This window comes from Heterocephalus glaber, unplaced genomic scaffold, assembly GCF_053883595.1.
Source record: "Heterocephalus glaber isolate CG9 unplaced genomic scaffold, H.glaber_assembly_v1.0 deba00001687, whole genome shotgun sequence".
NCBI classification, from domain to species: Eukaryota; Metazoa; Chordata; class Mammalia; order Rodentia; family Bathyergidae; genus Heterocephalus; species Heterocephalus glaber.
The window spans coordinates 7156495-7176145 of NW_028258412.1; the positions used below are offsets into that span (position 1 = coordinate 7156495).

The window sequence follows — 19651 nt, forward strand, 5'->3', positions numbered from 1 at the left end:
ATATATGGACTTAATGGATATATACAGTGTTCCACCCTTCTATTTTTTCAGCACTACATGGTGATTTTTTTCCAAAATAGATCACATACTAGTCCACAAAGTCTGCTTAAATAAATATAAAAGAATAGAAATTACCCCATGCATTAGACTATGGTGCAATGGAAAAAGAAATAAATGACAGAAGAAATTTTGGAAAAGGCAAAAGCTCCTGGGAAATTAACAGTATACCCCTAAACAACCATTGAGTCACAGAAAAAATCAAAGAAGAAATTTTAAAATTTCTAGAAGTTAACAATGACAGTACAACTCGCTGAAACCTCTGGGACACTATGAAAGCAGTTCTAAGAGGAAAATTCATTGCAACCAATGCTCACATTAGAAAAAAAGAGCGAGCTCAAATAGATCCCCTTATGAGAAAGCTTAAGATACTTGAGAAACAGCCAATTAGCCCCAAACCAAAATTAAGGAGAGAAATTATAAAGATGAGAGCAGAAATCAATGAAATTGAGACTAAAAAACGGTAAAAAAAAAAAAAAAAAATCAACATCAAAAAGCTGGTTCTTTGAAAGAATAAATAAAATAGATAAGCCCCTAGCCAGACTGACCAAGAGAAAGAAAGAAAAGACTAACATCTTTGGAATTAGAAATGAAAAAAATGAAATCACAACAAATACTGTGGAAATCCAGAAGATAGTAACCACTTCAAAAGATTATATTTTAACAAATTAGCAGATTTTGAAGAAATAGGTTCCTAGTCATATACAAACAACCAAAACTAACCCAAGAAGACATAAGTATACTTAACAAGCCAATATCAAGCAATGAAATAAACACTAATAAAGAGTCTACCAACTAAAAAAGAGCCCAGGACCTGATGGATTCAAGAAATTGAAAGGGATGTAGTGCTCTCAAACTCATTTTTGGAAGCCAGTATCACCCTGATCCCAGAACCAGATAAAGACCTGACTAAAGAAGAAAACTGTAGGCCAGTCTGATTAATGAATATAAATGCAAAAATACTCAACAAGATATTAGCAAGTAGAATGTAGCACATTATTAAAAAGATCATACAGGGCCAGGGATTTAGCTCAGTGGTTCTGGCACCTGCCTTGCAAGTGCAAGGTCCTGAGTTTGATCCCTGGTACCCCCACCCCGAAAACCCCCCCAAAAATCATACATTATGATCAAGTAGTTTTCATCCCAGAGATGCAAGGATGGTTCAACATACATAAGTCAATAAATGTAATACATCGCATAAAAGAAGCAAGACTAAAAACCATATGATCATATCAATAGATGCAAAAAAGGCTTTTGACAAAATCCAACAGCCTTTCATGATAAAAAAAAACCCTGAAGAAAACAAGCATAAAAGGACCATACCTGAATATGATAAATGCCATATATGACAAACCAATAGCCAGCATCGTACTAAGTGGGGGAAAAACTAAAAAGGATTTCCCTTAAAATCAAGAACAAGAGAAGGATGTCCACTATCACTTCTTTTATTCAATATAGTATTTGAAACATTAGCTAGAGCAATTAGGCAAGAGAAAGAAATAAAAGGGATATGTATAGGAAAGGAACAACTCAATTTATCATTACGTGCAGCCATGATACTCTATATAGAAGACCCAAATAACTCCATCAGAAAACTCTTAGAATTAATAATGAACTTCAGCAATGTAGCAAGATACAAGATCAACAGACAAGCTAGGTGTAGTGGCTCCCAGCACTCAGGAGGCTGAGGTAGGAGATCACCATGAGTTCAAGGCCCGCCTGGACTACATAGTGAGTTCAAGGCCAGACTGAACTACAGAGTGAGACCCTGTCTCAAAAAACCAAAAAAAAAAAAAAAAAAAAAAAAATCAACACACAAGAATGATTAGAATTTGTGTACACCAACAATGAATGGTATGAGAAGGAAATTAAGAAAATAATGCCATTCATCATAGCATCAAGAAAAATTAAATTAAAAAATAAATAAAATTTTTTTGAAAAGAAAGAAAAATGAAATACCTGGGAACCAACCTAATCAAGGAAGTAAAAGATCTCTACAAGAAAACCTATAGTACTCTGAAAAAGAAGATTGAAGAGGACATCAGAAAATAGATGGCCTCTGCTCCTGGATAGGCAGAACCAATATTGTCAAAATGGCCATACTCCCAAAACTGTTATGCAGATTCAATGTAGTCCCAATCAAAATACCAATAGCATACTTGAAGAAACAATCCTAAATTTTATATGGAACCAGAAGAGACCCAGAATAGCAAAAGCAATTTTGGGCAACAAGAGCAAAGCACAAGGCATACCAATACCTGACTTAAAGGTATACCACAAAGCAATAGTGATAAAAATGGCATGGTACTGGAACAAAACCAGATAATGGATCAATGGAACAGAACTGAGAATATAGAAGTTTCCCCAGACACATTCAGTTATTTGATCTTCAACATAGGGGCAAGCAGCATATATTGGAGGAAAGACAGACTATTCAAAGGTGGTGCTGAGGAAACAGATTATCTGTGTGCAGAAGATTAAAACTGGACCTTTATCTCTCACCATATACTAAATTGAAATCAAAATGGATCAAAAATTTAAACATTAAAACAAACATTACACCTATTGGAAAATAAAATAGATAAGACACATGAAGAACAAAGTGGAGGAAAGGATTTTCTAAACAGAACCTCAATTACACAAGAAATCAATATATGGATTATATGACTAAAATCTTCTGTCCAGCAAAGAATCAGTAGAGTGAAGAGACAACCTACCAAATGGGAAAACATTTTTGCCATCTACTCCTCAGAGGAGTAATATCTAGAATATACAAAGAACTCAGAAAAATTAAACCACCTAAAATTAAAGATCCAGTGAAGAAATTGGCAAGAGAAATGAATAGACACTTCACAGTGGAAGATATACAGATGGTCAACAAATACATGAAAAAATGCTCAACATCTCTGGCCATCAGAGAAATACAAATTCAAATAATGCTAAGATTCCATCTTTCTCTAGAATGGCAATCATTAAGAAATCAAAAAATAACATGCTGGTGAGACTGTAGTGAAAAAGGAACCATCCTTCATGGTTGGTGGGAGTGTAAACTAGTACAATCATAGAAATCAGTGTGAAGATTTCTCAAAGAACTGAAATTAGAAATTCCATATGACCCAGCCAATCCCCTTGCTAGGTATCTTCTCCAAAGAGCTTAAGATATCATACTACAGTGATACATGCATAGCAATGTTTATAGCAGCTCAACTCATACTAGCTAAATCCTGGAAATAGCCTGTATATCCGTCAACAGATGACTGGATAAAGAAAGTGTGGTATCCATATATAATGGAATACTGCTTTGCTATAAAGAATGACAGCTTTGAGACCTCTGTAGGAAAATACACATAGAAAATATAACATTGAGTGAAATAAACCAGACACACAAGCTTAAATACCATATGATAGCTCTCATTTGAGTGAGGCAAAGTACAAAGAAAGAGAATAATAAGGATGGGTAGAAGGGGATAAGGAGATGGATCTCTTGCTATAGGGAAATAGTCCAAGGGGAAAAAAAACATGAGGGGTGAGGAATAGGGGTAAGGAAATAAGTAGAATAAAGATATGCCATGTACAGGAACCTAATGGCCTCAATTACTTATATGCCATAAGATGAGCTAAGGTTAATAATATTGACAAGAACGGAAAATGGGATGGGAGATTGGAGGAGGAGGGAGGGCAGGAGAAAGGGATTAAAAAAGAAACAAGTGGTGCTAAGTACAAGTAACCACTCCCCAAGATGATTGTAAACTGCAGGAACTGCAAACATTTACTAACAAAATAAAAAATTTTAAACCCAGGAAATTAACATTGTGATGATACTACCAACTAAACTCTAGACTATTCAAAATTTACAAACTGCAGGAACTGCAAACATGTACTAACAAAAAATAAATTTTAAACCCAGGAAATTAACATTGTGATGATACTACCAACTAAACACCAGACTATTCAGAATTTACTAGTTTTTCCAGTCATTTCTCCCCATTTTGTAGTTTACATTGCAATTTATATTATGTTTAGTGATTTCCTATATCCAAAATTCCATCTACTATTGTTATCTCTGTCCTTTCTCCATTTATTCCTCCACTTATTCACTTGTATCAGTGTGGACTCCTGGTTATTTTTCTAGTTGGTGGGTTGTAATCTAATACAGTGTCCACTGGATAACTTCTAGCCTGTCCCTAATTTCACACAGTGACCTGGCTTCCATTTCCCACCAAGTGCAAGGTACTGTTATTCCCCATGTTCCCACAGAAACATGGGGAAATCTTGACCATCTCTGCTTTTCTAATATTAGGCCCATAGCCAGGCATGGTGGTGCATGCCTGTAATCCCAGCACTCAGAAGGCAGAAGCAGGAGGATTTCTGAGATTTCATGGCCAGCCTGAACTGCATAGTGAGTTCAAGTCCACTCTGAACTGCAGAGGGAAGACCCTGTCTCAAAAACAAAACAAAAGGGCCTGAGATTTAGCTCAGTGGTGCCACTGCCTGCCTTGAAAGCACAAGGTCCTGAGTTCAATCCTTGGTACAAAAAAAACAACAAACAGGGCCAGGGATTTAGCTCTGGTTCCAAAGCCTGCCTCACAAGTGCAAAGTCCTGAGTTTGATCCCTGGTACCAAACAACAACAACAACAAACAAACAAACCAAAACAGAAACATACATAAGCCCCAGAAGGCTTACTGTTTAATTTTAGTATAAGAGCCTAAAATTTTTTTTTTTTGTACCAGGGATCGAACTCAGGTCCTTGTGCTTGTGAGGCAGGCGTCGAAACCAGAGCTAAATCCCTGGCCCCAAGAGCCTAAATTTTTAATATATCCTGTCAGATACTGCATTTGGCCCCTGCCTGATTTTTAGCTTTGTTTTTCTCTTGTCTACTCCCTTGTTCTCAATACTCCAGCCACAGAAGCTTTTCTGTTCTTCAAAAGCTGTAAACTCCTCTTTGCCTTATGGCCTTTGCCTCTGCTATTCTTCCTGCCTAGAACATGGTCCATGAACCTCTTGTTTTTGAGCTAAGCTGTAGGGTTATCTATGGTTAATCACTACACTATTTAACACCTATACATTCTCTAGCCTAAAATGTCCTTAAATCTAAAACACCAGTTTTCCAACAGGCATGCCCAGCATTGCCAGTTTTGTAAATTTGAGTGAGTTTCTTTCCATCAAAAGATGTTAGCACTAAAGAGCTGGACTATTCTTCAGCTATACATTATTTTCTCTAAGGAATATGACTAAAGCAGAGGGAATCAAAAAAGGGAACTACTGTTTAAATACAAGATGAATGTCTTATGGAGAGTCAAGTCATTTGACTTCAGAATTGGTAAAAGAATCAAGGAAATGATAATGATGAATAGCCAGAGAAAATCAGCAAGCTTTTAAGTAGAAAATTGCCAAATGAGCTCCTGCCACTGGCAGCATTAGCTGCTAACCCATTGTTCTTCCTTTTCCAGCATCCTCTGTGGAAGGAGAGTTGGTATTGGGGTGAGGGGTATCTTAATTTCCTTTGAGTGTCTGTTGCAGAAATCTCAGAAAGAAATACACAGAGACACAGAATTTGGATAAAATAATAAAATTTCTTCTCGCAAGCGGGCGGGAATGCCAAAAAGCAGTCTGGTCAGTATCCACACCCCTTTGTTCAGCTTTTCCCTTTTTATATCCTTTTTAGCCATTATCTCATCCCTAGTGATCTTTGATATGTAAATACAATTCCAGGTCCTTTTTACAAGTCACAGACACAAGATAGGCCATATACATTGTAAATTCACCCTGTAACTTTGTTAGGTGAATGAAGTTACAGGTTAGAGTCAGATAATCCTCACCTTAAACAAGGAGTTACGGGAAAGGCAAATCTTAAAAGAACACGTTACTTATTTTGTTTCTACAACTACCTTAATATTCAATCTATTAAGTTATCTAAAACTTTTCCGTATCATTCCTCCCTCTGTTTACTTCGGAATAATTCTTCTATCTATTACAAGTTCTATCCAGTTTATCTACATTTCTTAACACTAGCATTTGGTAGTCTTGAGCTGCAGCACTGCTCTACCATATAAATTTTGAAATCCATTGGATGACACAAGGACCAACATTAATATTAATATTATAACAAGAAGGGGACTCAGAAGAGGTCCTATCCAAGTTTTTTTCATCCTGCCCAAGTAAAATTAATCCCATAGGACAGCTCTCCTATACCAAATTTCTCTTCAAGAGCCTTGATCTGATCTTTTAGTTTGTCTAGTGATTCTTGTACTACATCAGATTTATTAGCATACTAATAACTCTTCTCCAAGAAATAAGCAAGTCCCTCCTTTCTGGGCTGTGAGCAAATCGAGAGCACGTCTATTCTGTAATGACATTGGCCAGTGAATCTAGTTGGATTTCTAAAGCCTGAAGTGTGTCTCGAATTTCCTCAAGATCTTTTTAAATTTCTTGTCCTAATGAAATATATTACTCCTTGTAGCCAAAAAAGATCCCATGGAGCTGCCTATATCTATATACATAGATATAGGATTACATTGACCTTGTTTACAACTGTTACAATTACCAGTGTCTTGTCCAACAGGGGAGCCATTGATCCAAAGTTGTGTTTTCTCTTTGCAATATAATTTTTCATTAGAATAGCCCCCCCCCCCCAGTTAGGAGTTATCCCAGGTCCTCCATAATGTTTTTATCAAAGAATACTGTAAATGGATAGCCTTCCAGTTCCCATTTTACTGTTTTAAAAGTCACATATTGTTCATCAAACTTTTCATAACTAGGCCTAAACACCAGGAGTTTGAAAACAAAGAAACTTAAGGCAGTGGTGATCTGGCACAACACAATAATCCATGTCGTCCTTGTTGGTATTCTTCAGCCGTGCATTGACTCACCAGCCTCTGGAGTGGTGAGAGCAGGGCTTTGAGTGCGTTGTCTTTCTCGGCTTTCAGCATCAGCTTTATTGTTAGCTTGTGCAATGAAGTCTTTGCCTTTCTGATGTCCTGAACAATATATTACTGTTACTTTGCTAGGTGTCCACCCTGCCTCTAGCAACTGTGTAATTTCCTGTTTATTTTTAATTAGCTTCCCTTCTGCCATGAGAAGACCTCACTCTTGGTAAATCCTGCCAATGATGTATAATGTAGCAAATGCATAGCAAAAATCCATATACATACATATACACACACACACACACACACACACACACACACCTTTTTTTACTGTTTGCCCGTCGGAGTGCCTGTATGAATGCCCAGAGCTTAGCACATTGCACCAACGGCCCTGGCTAGGACCACCTCATCCTTCATGGTTACCGTATATCCAGCATGATGAACCCCATCTTCCATGAAGCTGCTCCCATCCGTGAACAGAACGAGGTCAGCATGGGACAAGAGTGTCATTTGCAAGTCAGTGCGGCTGGAAAAAGCTCATCAGTGACAGTCAGGCAGTCATGATTGGGAGGGCCTGTCTCTGTGGGCAAGAAGGTAGCAGGATTTAAAGTTTTTATAGAAATAAACCACAAGTGGGGATTCTCACAGAGAAGGGCTTGATACTGAGTAACCCAATTATTTGAGAGCCAATGATGCTCCCTTGTGTTCAGCAGTTCTAGGACCGGGTGTGGAACCTGCACAGTCAGTTCCTGACCTAAAGTCAGCTTGTCTGTTTTTTGAATCAACAAAACTGAAGTTGCTAAGGCCCAAAACAATGAAGCCATTCTTTTGTTACTGAATCTAAATTTTTAGACAAATATGCCACCTGTTGATTCCATGGGCCTACTTCTTGGGTCAACATTCCAAGGGCCACATGGTTTTTTTTTCAGTCACATATAGAGTAAAAGGCCACTTTACATCTGGTATGCCTAGGGCTGGGGTGGCTGCCTAAGTCAATTTTAAATTTTTTAAAAGCTTCCTCCTGTTCTACAGTTCAGTGTAGATGATTCTCCCCTTGTCCCTTTAGGGCTTCATAAAGGAGTTTAGAGATTTCTGTAAAACCCGGAATCCAAATTCTACAGAAGCCTGCTGCCCTAAGGAAACCTTCTCAGCTGTTTCTTTGTTACCATTTTTTTTTTTTTTTTTTTTTTTTTTTAGTACCGGGGATCGAACTCGGGTCCTTGCACTTGCAGGGCAGGTGGTGGAACCACTGAGCTAAATCCCCAGCCCTCAGCTGTTTCTTTGTTTGGGGTTTAGGGATGGCACTAATAACCTGTTTTTTTATTTCCTAGGCAATGCATGCCCTGTGTTATTTGAAATCCTAAATATTTAACATGCTGTACACAAATCTGGGCTTTCTCCCAGGATACCTTATATCCAGTTTTCCTGTAAGTGCAGCAACAACTTTTTGGTGCCTTCCCAGCACCTTTCTTGGGTTGAGCTGTGTCAGGTAAAAGGGCCAAAGACCAAGACCAGACCAGGCCACAACAAGCCTTTATTAGGGGAATAGATCTGCCCGGCTGTCTCTGAACAAAGGAGAGACAAAAGCAATACAGCCGGGGCAGGGAGAGTCTTTTATAGAGACTGGGGTGGGGTTTGTAGGGGCTGAGGTGGGGTTGAGTGAGGTAGTGACTAGGGAATGGAGGAGCCTGTGATGTCACTAGGTGGTAGGAGGTGAGTGAGTATTAGGTTACTTTCTAGGCGGAAACAGGGGCATACTGGGAAGAAGGGTTTATTCTTTGGTGGGAGCAACCATCTTGGCATGACGTCACACAAAGGGGAGAGGGCAAGGCACGATAGGAAGAGGGCAGCTACTGTACATAATAGCTGCTGAGGTAGTGGGAGACCTATCAAGCTGCATAACAGTAAGTCAGCCACATACTGCAGTAGGACACAGCTATATTGTTTTGAGGAGAAGGCAAGCAAGTCCTTGGCTAGGGCTTCCCCAAAAAGCGTGGGTGAGTTTTAAATCCCTGTGGCAATCTAGTCCAAGTAAACAGTATTTTTCCCATCACTAGGGTCTTCCCATTCAAATGCAAAGATGGGTTGACTGAGGGGAGTAATGAGAAGGCAAAAGAAGGCATCTTTTAAATCCAAACAAGTAAACCATGCTGTTTCTGGAGGTATCAGACCCAACAAAGCATAGGGGTTAGGGACCACTGGGTGCAGCATTACCGTTCTGTCATTTACAGCCCATAGATCTTGCACTGGCCTATAGTCCCCATCGGGTTTCTGAACAGGCAGCAAAGGGGTGTTCCAAGGTGACTTATGTTCTCTAATAAGTCCCAATTCCTTTAATCTCATGATATGGGGTTTAATTCCAATTCGGGCTTGCCTGGACATTGGGTATTGTTTTACACCAATGGGGCTGAATTGTCTTTTAATTTTATAACTGTGGGTGGATGATTCTTAGCTAAGCCTGGGGGTGATTCCTCTGCCAATACTCTAGGAAACATAGTTCTTAATTCTTGCGGAGCCTGGAAAACATCATCCACATTGTAACAGTGCCATTCACCCTCTCTTTTAGTTGTTACCATCATGATGAGATCTCTTCCTGGGTCTAAATGCAGAGATGCATTTCCTCATTGGGTGAAAGTTATTGTAGCTCCCAATTTAGATAATAAATCTCTTCCTAGTAAGGGGTTAGGACATTCTGGCATATACAAGAATTCATATTTCACTTTATGTCCTCCAATTTCACATGTCCTTTCATAGCAAAACTGGTGCTTTTCTGAAATTCCAGTGGCACCAATCACTTGGATGCACTCTCCGCTCAGAGGGGCAACTGGAGCTGTTAGTACTGAATGTTCTGTGCCACTGTCCACCATTAAGGACATATTTTGGCCCTCTATCTATATATCGACCATGGGCTCATGGGGGCCCAGCTGTATTGAGCCAGGTCTATGTCAGTCACTGTCTTCCATCACAGGCAACACTGTGCCAGTATCCTTCCTTTCCTTCAAGTCCTGCTTTTTCTTTTCCTTGAGCCTTGTCTTTCTTTTTCCTTCTCTTCCTTGGCTCCCATAGCTACTGCTATCTTCCTTCCTGGCTCTCTTTCTCTTTCACTGTCTCTCTATTCACATAACACTTTCCCAGCTAATTGCAACAATTGTGTTATATTCATGCCTTCCCAAGTCTCCTGCCTTTGGACTTTCCTTCTAATGTCTGGTGCTGACTGGGTTATAAAAGTTGTATTAATTAGCTGATGGTTTTCAGGAACAGTAGGATCAAAAGGTGTATACATTCTGTAAACTTTACAGAGCTACTCATAAAATCTCTCAGGCCTCTCATTGGGCTCCTGCTGTGTTTCTAGCACTTTAATCATATTTGTAAGCCTTTTACTTGCAGCCCACATTCCTGCTAAAAGGGCTGTCTGATAATTTGTCAAGTTTTCCTGTCCTGCTTGGGTATTCGGATCCCAATTGGGCTGCACATTTACTGGGACTTGCTGTTCATAGCAAACACCTGGATTCTGCATAGCACCTGGTATTCTAGTGGCATTAACTTTTTAATTTTTCCTAAAACTCTCTGTATTTTTTGGAGGTTAACAAAGTTCTACAAAGTTTTTCACAGTCCTCCCAATTAGGACAATGGATAGCAAAGATGGAATCAAATAATTGAAGCATTTTGCAGGGGTCTTGGCAGAGAATAAATGACTTTTTTCTCTGGACGAAGCCTCTTTTTTTATCCTTTTAAAAGTCAAATCTCAAATATCGCACCTTGGTCTGACATATTTGTGCCTTTTTCCAACAGTTTTTTTCTAACTCACTATAAAGCAGGTCATATATTAACCTGTTGGCTCGTAAACCCTTTGAAGATGACCAGTGTACACATATTATAGTAACATATTTAGAATTTAACCCTTTGATGACAACTAATGTAAACATACTTAAACCTTTTATAACATAGTTGAAACCAACAAACATACATATTTTTTGATAAATCACTTTCATGCATCTTTTGACATACCTAGGCCTTCTGATCTTGTATATCTTTTTATCTTAACAAGACAAACATACAAAAAATTTTTATATCAAAATTGTATCCCTTTTACTTATAGCTTTTAAATATATATTTTTTATCTCACTATAGACCTTTTATCACAAACTAGTCTTTAGCTGTTAAAATTTTAAAGTGTCCCTTTTTTCACTCTCAGATTGTTACACTTTAAATTAGGTTGGCTGCCAATAGAATGGTAGTAACCTTGAGGGGTTTTTTTTATCAACAAAGTACAGAAAAGAGCAAGTTAACCGTATAATTACAGTTGAAGAATTTGCAATGTACAATAAGCACACCAATTAAACATCACCTCAAACTCAAACAGAGATACATTTATCAATTAACTAAAATTTGTAACTTTTTAAACTGAAACATATTTATCAATTAACTAAAATTCCTAACTTTTCAAACTGAAACACAGATACGTTTATCAATTAGCTAAAATTTGTAACCCTTGTAAAATTTCTTACTTTCTCTGGCTTTATGTCCTTCAGAGCTTTTTTAGCTGTTTTTAATCCATTACTTATTTTTTCTTACTAATTTTTGAAATTTGAGTGTAAGCTCTATTTGATCCTCTCTGAGTCTGACCACAGCATGGTGCTCTGAAGCCAAGCAGTTTTCATGCTTTTGTCCCCACCTCCTCTAAACCTGTGAATTTCACAACTCAAAAAGGGGGAAAGTCTAAATTCTCTCGGTCTGGATCTGAAAGGACCAGTTACTTTTCAGCATCGTCCCCTTTCTGACAGAGGACCAGGATGTTGCTTTTCACTTCTGGGGCACACATATGAAGCCAAGGAGGCATTCTGTGGCACAATTTGAGCCATAAATCAATATAGGGAAATTGATCTGGATGTACCCATCAAGGGGTGGTGACTGTTAGCTAGACGGACCAGAAGAGACCCTCACCTAGGGATCTCTCAGTTGGCCAGGCTAGGCAAAGCTTGGGCCATTTTAACTCACAAAAGGCTCTAAGTTTTGGGGTTTCATCTCAATACCATAATTTCCAGTAAAACCTTTCTTAGAATTCCTAAGCATGCATTCCAAAACAGTAGGATGAGATGTTTCTGTCCCCACGATTGGCCGATCAGAGTGTTGGTGTGTATGAGTACCCTTGTACAGAGATGCAAGACAAACAAAGGTGGGGGATCACTGGCTCACCTGCCTGGCTGTGTTGTGTCCAGATTGTGAAGTCTCAGAGACCACCAGGAGACCGTTTTTGATGTAAGCACACAAGGGTCGTTTATTTAAGCTTAAGCAGGGACTCTCAATTGTCACCGACGCAGCGGATCGAGATTGAGAGCCCCGAGCCTCAAAACTAGCAGGGTTTTTATTGAGTATACAACAAGCTTTGGTTGTTAGTAGCCAGGTGATTGGTTAATACTAAATACATATGAAGTGTAGGGTTTTGATTGGTTAGGCTTAGGGGGGGTTAAGGGGGTTATGTATAGATTTTTGTGAGGGAGAAAAGGGGCAAAGATTAACGGCCGGTTGTTACATACTGATCGTTAGCAGACCCACTAATGGCCGCATCTATCTTGTGTGGACAGTCAGCTCATTAACTGCTTATCCTACAGATAGTGTGCCTGGAACGCTCTCTCCCCGGGTACACAGGTGGTTGGGTAATAAACTCAGGAATTTCAAGTGGTGAATTCCTAGTTTAAGCACAAATTTGAGAGAACAAAGGAGACGGCTCCAAAATGGAGTCATTTTGGTCCCACATTCCCCCCTTCTCATGATGTTATAGAGGGCCAATCATGGGCCTCTGGGGGTTAATTTTATCAAGTCGGTAGGAATTGGCTGGTATTGGGACCTGAGCACCATTAACTGAACAGCGTTAATTTGTTTTTTGATGAACGAAACTAGTCTATTGAGTATACAAGGTCTAAAGGTCAACAGTAGTAACACGATAAGCAAGGGGCCTAGCAGGGTAGAGATTAGGGTAGTTAGCCAAGGGGAAGAATTAAACCAAGATTTGAACCAGTTTTGAGATAGTTTTTTTTTTCGCTTACGTTTGGCGATGTCCTCCCTAACTTTAGCCATGGACTCTTTGACCACTCCTGAATGATCTATATAGAAGCAACATTTTTTACCTAAGGCAACGCAGAGTCCTCCCTGTAGAAGGGGGTGTCTCGTAATATTGTCCTGCGAATTACATGGTTGTAACCCAGTGTTTGTGAATTGACCGGGGGGAGGGTACACCCCTTTTTTGTTTTCCCACATTCAGGCCTTTTCCGTGACTCTAGGCTCCAGTGTCCGATATCTCAGCTGCCAGTGGCTAGCCGACAGAGATCAAACTCTAGAGCAGGCCACCAGGTTAATGGTGGGCTCACTTTGGACGAGCTGTTAATAATGTCACCTGTGGCGGTATTGATGATCATCTAGGTCAAATTTAGGGGAGCATGTGGGTTCTGTCTTTCTAAAATCGGTGTCAAAAGTACAGTTATCACAATCATGACCGTCGACGATGTAGCTTGAGTTTGAGGGGATTGTCTTGGTCTTTGGACACCTGCCATGATGGAACGAAGTCTTTTAGGACAGCGTGAGGATCTGCAAGGCGAACGTGGGTGTAGTGCACCCACAAGGCAATCTTGTCGACCTTGAGAGTGGTGGGCGTGGTCAGGACTGTGACGTAGGGTCTTTTTTAACGGGGCTCAAGGTCCTTTTGTTGGTGTCTCTGGACGAAGACCCAGTCTCCTGGTCGATAGCGATGGGGCTTGGGAGGCGGTCCAGTTTGATATAAGGCTTTTAATTTAGGCCAGATATCTTCGTGTACACTTTGGAGGCTTTTTAAAGAAAGTAACAACTTTTGGTCATCAAATTTAACAAGCACATTTGATTGAAGGTTGGGAATAATGGGAGGGGGAATTTTAAACATGATTTTAAAGGGAGTTAATCTCATCTTATAGGGTGAATTGTGTATCCTATAGAGGGCGAAGGGAAGGAGAGTCACCCAGTCACCGCCAGTCTCTAAGGTTAATTTAGTTAAGGTCTCTTTTAATGTTTTATTTATCTTCTCTACCTGTCCTGAACTTTGGGGTCTGTATGCACAATGTAATTTTCAATCCGTCCTCAATATCTGTGTTAGGGTTTGACTCACCTTGGAAATAAAGGCGGGTCCATTATCTGATCCTAGCATTACTGGAAAACCATACCTTGGCAGGATGTCTTTTAGCAGTTTTTTAGTCACACTTCGCGCTGTTTCATGTTTGGTAGGAAACGCTTCTGTCTATCCTGAAAAAGTGTCTACAAAAACTAACAAGTATTTATAACCATACCTTTTAGGTTTTACCTCGGTGAAGTCCAATTTCCAATAGGCTCCAGGTCGGCTTTTCCTCAGCCTATTTCCTGGGTTGGCCCTATTGTGGGTGGCATTTGTCAATTGACAGGCTTTGCAGGTAGCAACAATATGTTCAATTTTAGAATTAGCATCACGGATCTTAATTTCAGCATGTCTCAGGAGATCTTGTATTTTTCGAGTGTCCATGTGGGTGGTCCGGTGCACCTTGGAGAGAACTTGTTTTTTCAGCGCTTTAGGCAAGATGACTTTATAATCAGAAGATTTTTATCACCCGTTGAGGCACTGAGGCATAGGTAATTGTTTTATCCAATTTAAATCTTTTTCAGTGTACTGGGGTTTTTTTTTGGTAGGGCTGCACTTCCCGGATCGGGCAGCTGAGTGGCCAGTGTCAGATTAATCTTTAAGGCTATTTTTCGGGCTGTCTGGTCAGCTAAATTATTTCCTCTGGCAATTGGAGTGTCGCCTTTTTGGTGTCCTGGGCAATGGATAATGGCTAATTTTTTAGGTAGCCAGAGGGCTGTTAAGAGGGCAAGGATCTCCTCTTTGTTTTTAATAGTCTTTTCTTCAGCTGTCAGGAGTCCCCTTTCTTTGTAGATGGCCCTATGGACGTGTGTAGTGGCAAAGGCATACCGGCTATCTGTGTATATATTTAACTTTTGGCCCCGTCCTAGAGTCAATGTCTTGGTCAGAGCTATGAGCTCCGCCCGTTGTGCTGAGGTCCCGGTGGGCAATGGTTCTGCCCAAATGACCTCAGTCTCTGTCACCACTGCTGTTCCTGCATACCTGCGGCCATCACGAACAAAACTGTTCCCATCAGTGTACCAGGTATCATCTGTATCTGGCCATGGTTGGTCACTCAGATCTGCTCGAATTTCATGTACCTGGGCTAGGATGTCTGTGCAGTCGTGAAGCGGAGCCTCCAAGTTCGGGTCTGGCAACAGTGTGGCTGGGTTTAAAGCAGCCGGGGCCTGAAAGACAACTTGGGTTGGATTTAGGAGTAAGCTCTGGTAGTGGGTCAGGCGAGCATTACTGAGCCATCGATCCGGAGGCTGTTTTAGGACTCCCTCAATAGCGTGAGGGGTGGTCACACACAGTTCTTGGCCTAATGTCTAACTTGTCAGCATCTTTGACCATTAGAGCCACTGCTGCAATCATTCTTAGACACGGGGGCCATCCTGATGTAACTGGATCAAGTCTTTTTGATAGGTACGCCACTGGGCGGCGCCATGGCCCTAGATGCTGGACCAGGACGCCCTTAGCGACTCCTTTGTTTTCATCAATGTAAAGGTGGAATGGCTTAGTAATATCGGGCAAGCCCAAGGCTGGTGCCGTCAGCAAGGCTGTTTTAATTTGATCGAAAGATTTTTGTAGCTTTTCTGTCCATTGAAAAGCCTGATTGTCTTTGGTTGCCTCGTAAAGGGGCCTTGCGAGCTCTGCGAACCCCGGTATCCATAGGCGGCAGAAGCCCGCCGATCCCAAGAACTCTCTGACTTTTCGAGGAGAATCTGGTGTGGGTATCTTAAGAACTGTCTCTTTTCTAGCATCCGACAGCCATCTCTGTCCTTCCCTAAGCATGTACCCCAAGTAGCTTACCTCGGGTTTGCAGATCTGGGCCTTTTTGGCGGACGCCCGGTACCCCAGTTCTCCTATGACTATCAAGAGTCTCTTGATTCTACTTAGGCAGTCTTTCCGCGTTTCAGCTGCTATGAGGAGGTCATCTACATATTGTAACAGAGTTAGTTGGGGGTTCTGGAGGCGAAACTCACCCAGGTCTTCATGTAGGGCCTCGTCGAAGACGGTGGGAGAGTTTTTGAATCCTTGGGGTAATCGGGTCCATGTCAGCTGTCCATTGAGGCCTTGTTCTGGGTCACTCCATTTAAATGTAAAGATGTGTTGGCTTTTGGGTGCTAGCGGAAGGCTAAAAAAAGCATCTTTGAGATCCAAGACTGTGTACCATCGGTGGCTCGGGGTAAGTGAACTCAAAAGGGTGTATGGATTAGGCACTGTGGGGTGGATGTCCATAACCCTCTTGTTCACTTCCCGGAGATCCTGCACTGGCCGATAGTCATTAGAATGAGGTTTTCGAACTGGCAACAAGGGGGTGTTCCAGGCTGATTGACAAGGCCTAAGGATCCCCTGAGCAAGCAACCTCCTGATGTGTGGAGTTATTCCCTTCTGGGCCTCTAGGGACATAGGATATTGGCGAACTTGTACAGGATCTGCCCCAGGTTTTATTTTCACGAACACTGGTGCTCTGTGTGCAGCTAACCCCATGCCTCCAGTCTCTGCCCATGCTTGTGGGAACATGGTGAGCCATTGTTCCATGTCAGGATCAGGAGGGGCCCTTTTCTGATGTAGCAGATATTCATCTTCTAGGTTTATGGTTAGTACCTGAATGGGCCTTTCCTCCTGATTAAGGACTTTTGTGCCCCCGGGTTGGAAATGAATTTGAGCCCCTAATTTAGTCAGTAAGTCTCTTTCCAATAAGGGGTAGGGGCAGTCTGGTATAATCATAAATGAGTGGGTTACTTGGCCCACTCCCAAGTCTACTGTTTTTTGGGTTGTCCATGAATACTTTTTCATGCCTGTAGCTCCTTGAACCCAGGAGGTCTTATCAGAAACATGGCCACATGGTTTAAGTAGGACCAAATGTTGAGCCCCTGTATCCACTAGGAACTCGATAGGTCTCCCCTCCACTTTTAGGGTTACCCTGGGCTCGGGGAGGGGTGCCGAACCCCGTCCCCCCTAATCATTTAATTCATCCATAGCCAGGATAGGGGCCTTGGGGCGTCCTTCCTGTTGTTTTTTTTTGGGACAGTCTCTGGCCCAGTGTCCATACTCTTTGCAATGAGCACATTGATTTTTCCCCAACTGGGGGCGCTCTCTGCGTCTCTCTTTGTTTTCTCCTTTCACCACAATCTTTTTTAGTCTACGTTCACGTTCCTTCTGTTCTCCCGCAGTGGCAGCCAGAAAGATCCGAGCTAAGTTTCGGGTCTGGCGGTCATCAGCTTTTTCTCGTTTCTCCTCTGTGGTTTCTCTATTGTTATACACTTTTTCTGCCACTGCCACTAAGTCCTGAATACTCTTTTCTCCTAACCTATCTACTTTCTGTAACTTTTTCTTAATGTCTGGCACCGCCTGGTTGACAAAATGTATTATTACAGCTGCCTTTGTCTCAATTGCTTCTGGGTCCATAGGAGTGTACCTACGAAAAGCTTCCTGAATTCTTTCTAGGAAAGCAGCAGGGCTTTCATCTAACTTTTGTTGTATATCCCCTACCTTAGCCAAATTTGTAGGCTTCCTCGCTGCTGCTTTCAGACCTTTTAATAGAGCCTGGCGATAGACCCAAAGCCTCTCCTTACCTTCTGCCGTGTTGAAGTCCCAGTTGGGTTGGGACAGAGGAAAAGAAGTGTTGATAGTGTCAGCATTGGTGGTGGGTTGACCATTGTCACCAGGAACCAATTTCCTGGCCTCATTCTGGATCCTCTCTCGTTCCTCAGTGGTGAACAGGACCTGCAGAAGCTATTGACAGTCATCCCAAGTGGGCTGATGGGTAAACAAAACAGTTTCTAACAGGTTAATCAAATCTCTAGGGTTATCAGAAAAATTGGCGTGTTGTCGGCGCCAATTATAAAGATCACTGGTAGCAAAGGGCCAGTAATGATGAGGCTGGTTTTTATGTTCATCAGGGGGCCCTATTGCTCGCAGCGGGCAGACAGTTGAGTCTGCCGGTCCTGCCGGCGAGGCGGTGCGCCGGTGACGAGTATTTTGGGCGGGACCATCATGGTTGTCGGCGGCGCCCGGGGCGGGCTCCCTAGTCCCGGCTGGGACTGGGTCACCTCCTCCAGCCTGCTGTGGCGGAAGAAAGGGGAGGGAATAGGGGGGAGGAAATATAAGATCTTCTTCGGTCCCTCCCTGGAGGACAGGGTAAAGTGGCGCGGTTGGCTTGGTTTCGGTTTGTTTTTCATCCGCGCGCTTTCTAGGAGCCTTTTCATTGGCCGTCAGGATTAACTCCGGTTGCTGCTGCTGTGAAGGCAAAAAAGGCTTAACCCATGGGGGTGGGTTAGAGATCAGAAATTCCCAAATGGCAATGTAGGGTACCTGGTCGGGATGAAGGATGGCTTTACGAACTCTGCGTATAATTTGCAAATCAAAAGTTTCCTCGGGGGGCCATCCTGACCCAAGGGTGGGCCACTCCGAGCTACAGAGGGTGATGAACTTAGCCTTTTTAATTTTTAAACTTAGGTTACGAGCGCTCTCCCTAACTTCCTTGAAATGATCTTTCAGGAGGGAAAGAGGGGTAGTCACAGTCTGTCCCATCGTCTCAGTCCAAGTCAGTACAACACACAGACAAACACAACAGAAAGAAACACGAGAGACAAAACCGTCCTCCGCCTGATCGGAGGCAATGCAAATGGGACGACGGCCTCGTGCCGTGCCGCGGGAGCGACCCGCACCGTCCCTCCAGGAGTCTCACTGACTCGTACTCTTGGGGCACTCCGTCCCCACCAGCGGAATCCGGAACGTCTTCCAGGATCCCGGGTCGGCGGCCCTTGCAGCGCGTCCGCCTAGACCGTCTGCCGACCTTCCCAGAAAATAGGCCCAGACTTTACAAACACAAAAAACACTCACCAGCCGGCATTGACCCTCCGGTACGGGAGTCCTGAAGGTCTTGGGATCCCGGACGAGCCCCCAAATGTTGTGCCCAGATTGTGAAGTCCCAGAGACCACCAGGAGACCGTTTCCGATGTAAGCACACAAGGGTCGTTTATTCAAGCTTAAGCAGGGACTCTCAATTGTCACCGACGCAGCGGATCGAGATTGAGAGCCCCGAGCCTCAAAACTAGCAGGGTTTTTATTGAGTATACAACAAGCTTTGGTTGTTAGTAGCCAGGTGATTGGTTAATACTAAATACATATGAAGTGTAGGGTTTTGATTGGTTAGGCTTAGGGGGGGTTAAGGGGGTTACGTATAGATTTTTGTGAGGGAGAAAAGGGGCAAAGATTAACGGCCGGTTGTTACATACTGATCGTTAGCAGACCCACTAATGGCCGCATCTATCTTGTGTGGACAGTCAGCTCATTAACTGCTTATCCTACAGATAGTGTGCCTGGAACGCTCTCTCCCCGGGTACACAGGTGGTTGGGTGATAAACTCAGGAATTTCAAGTGGTGAATTCCTAGTTTAAGCACAAATTTGAGAGAACAAAGGAGACGGCTCCAAAATGGAGTCATTTTGGTCCCACAGCTGCAGGCTTCTCTGCCACTTTAAGGTCTGTTCAGGCTAAGGGGGGCTGTCGCCTAAGCTCACTATTGTGCCTTTGTTAAATGCATCCACACACAAATTCTGCAATTCAGGGAGGACTCTTTAAGCACAAGCACTTCCTTCC

At 42.2% G+C, this 19651-nt stretch overlaps 1 protein-coding gene and 1 long non-coding RNA gene across 5 annotated transcripts in view; one reads left to right on the forward strand and one right to left on the reverse strand.

Annotated features, from left to right (window-relative positions):
* Nucleotides 1-19651, forward strand: part of Osbp2 (oxysterol binding protein 2) — a 253877-nt gene that overhangs the window by 67823 nt on the left and 166403 nt on the right. The window lies entirely within an intron of this gene.
* On the reverse strand, nt 12413-19511 carry LOC147821960 (uncharacterized). The gene is made up of 2 exons (XR_015446253.1): nt 17624-19511; nt 12413-13746 (listed from the first exon to the last, which is right to left on the reverse strand). It is a non-coding gene; the product is annotated as an uncharacterized LOC147821960 (long non-coding RNA).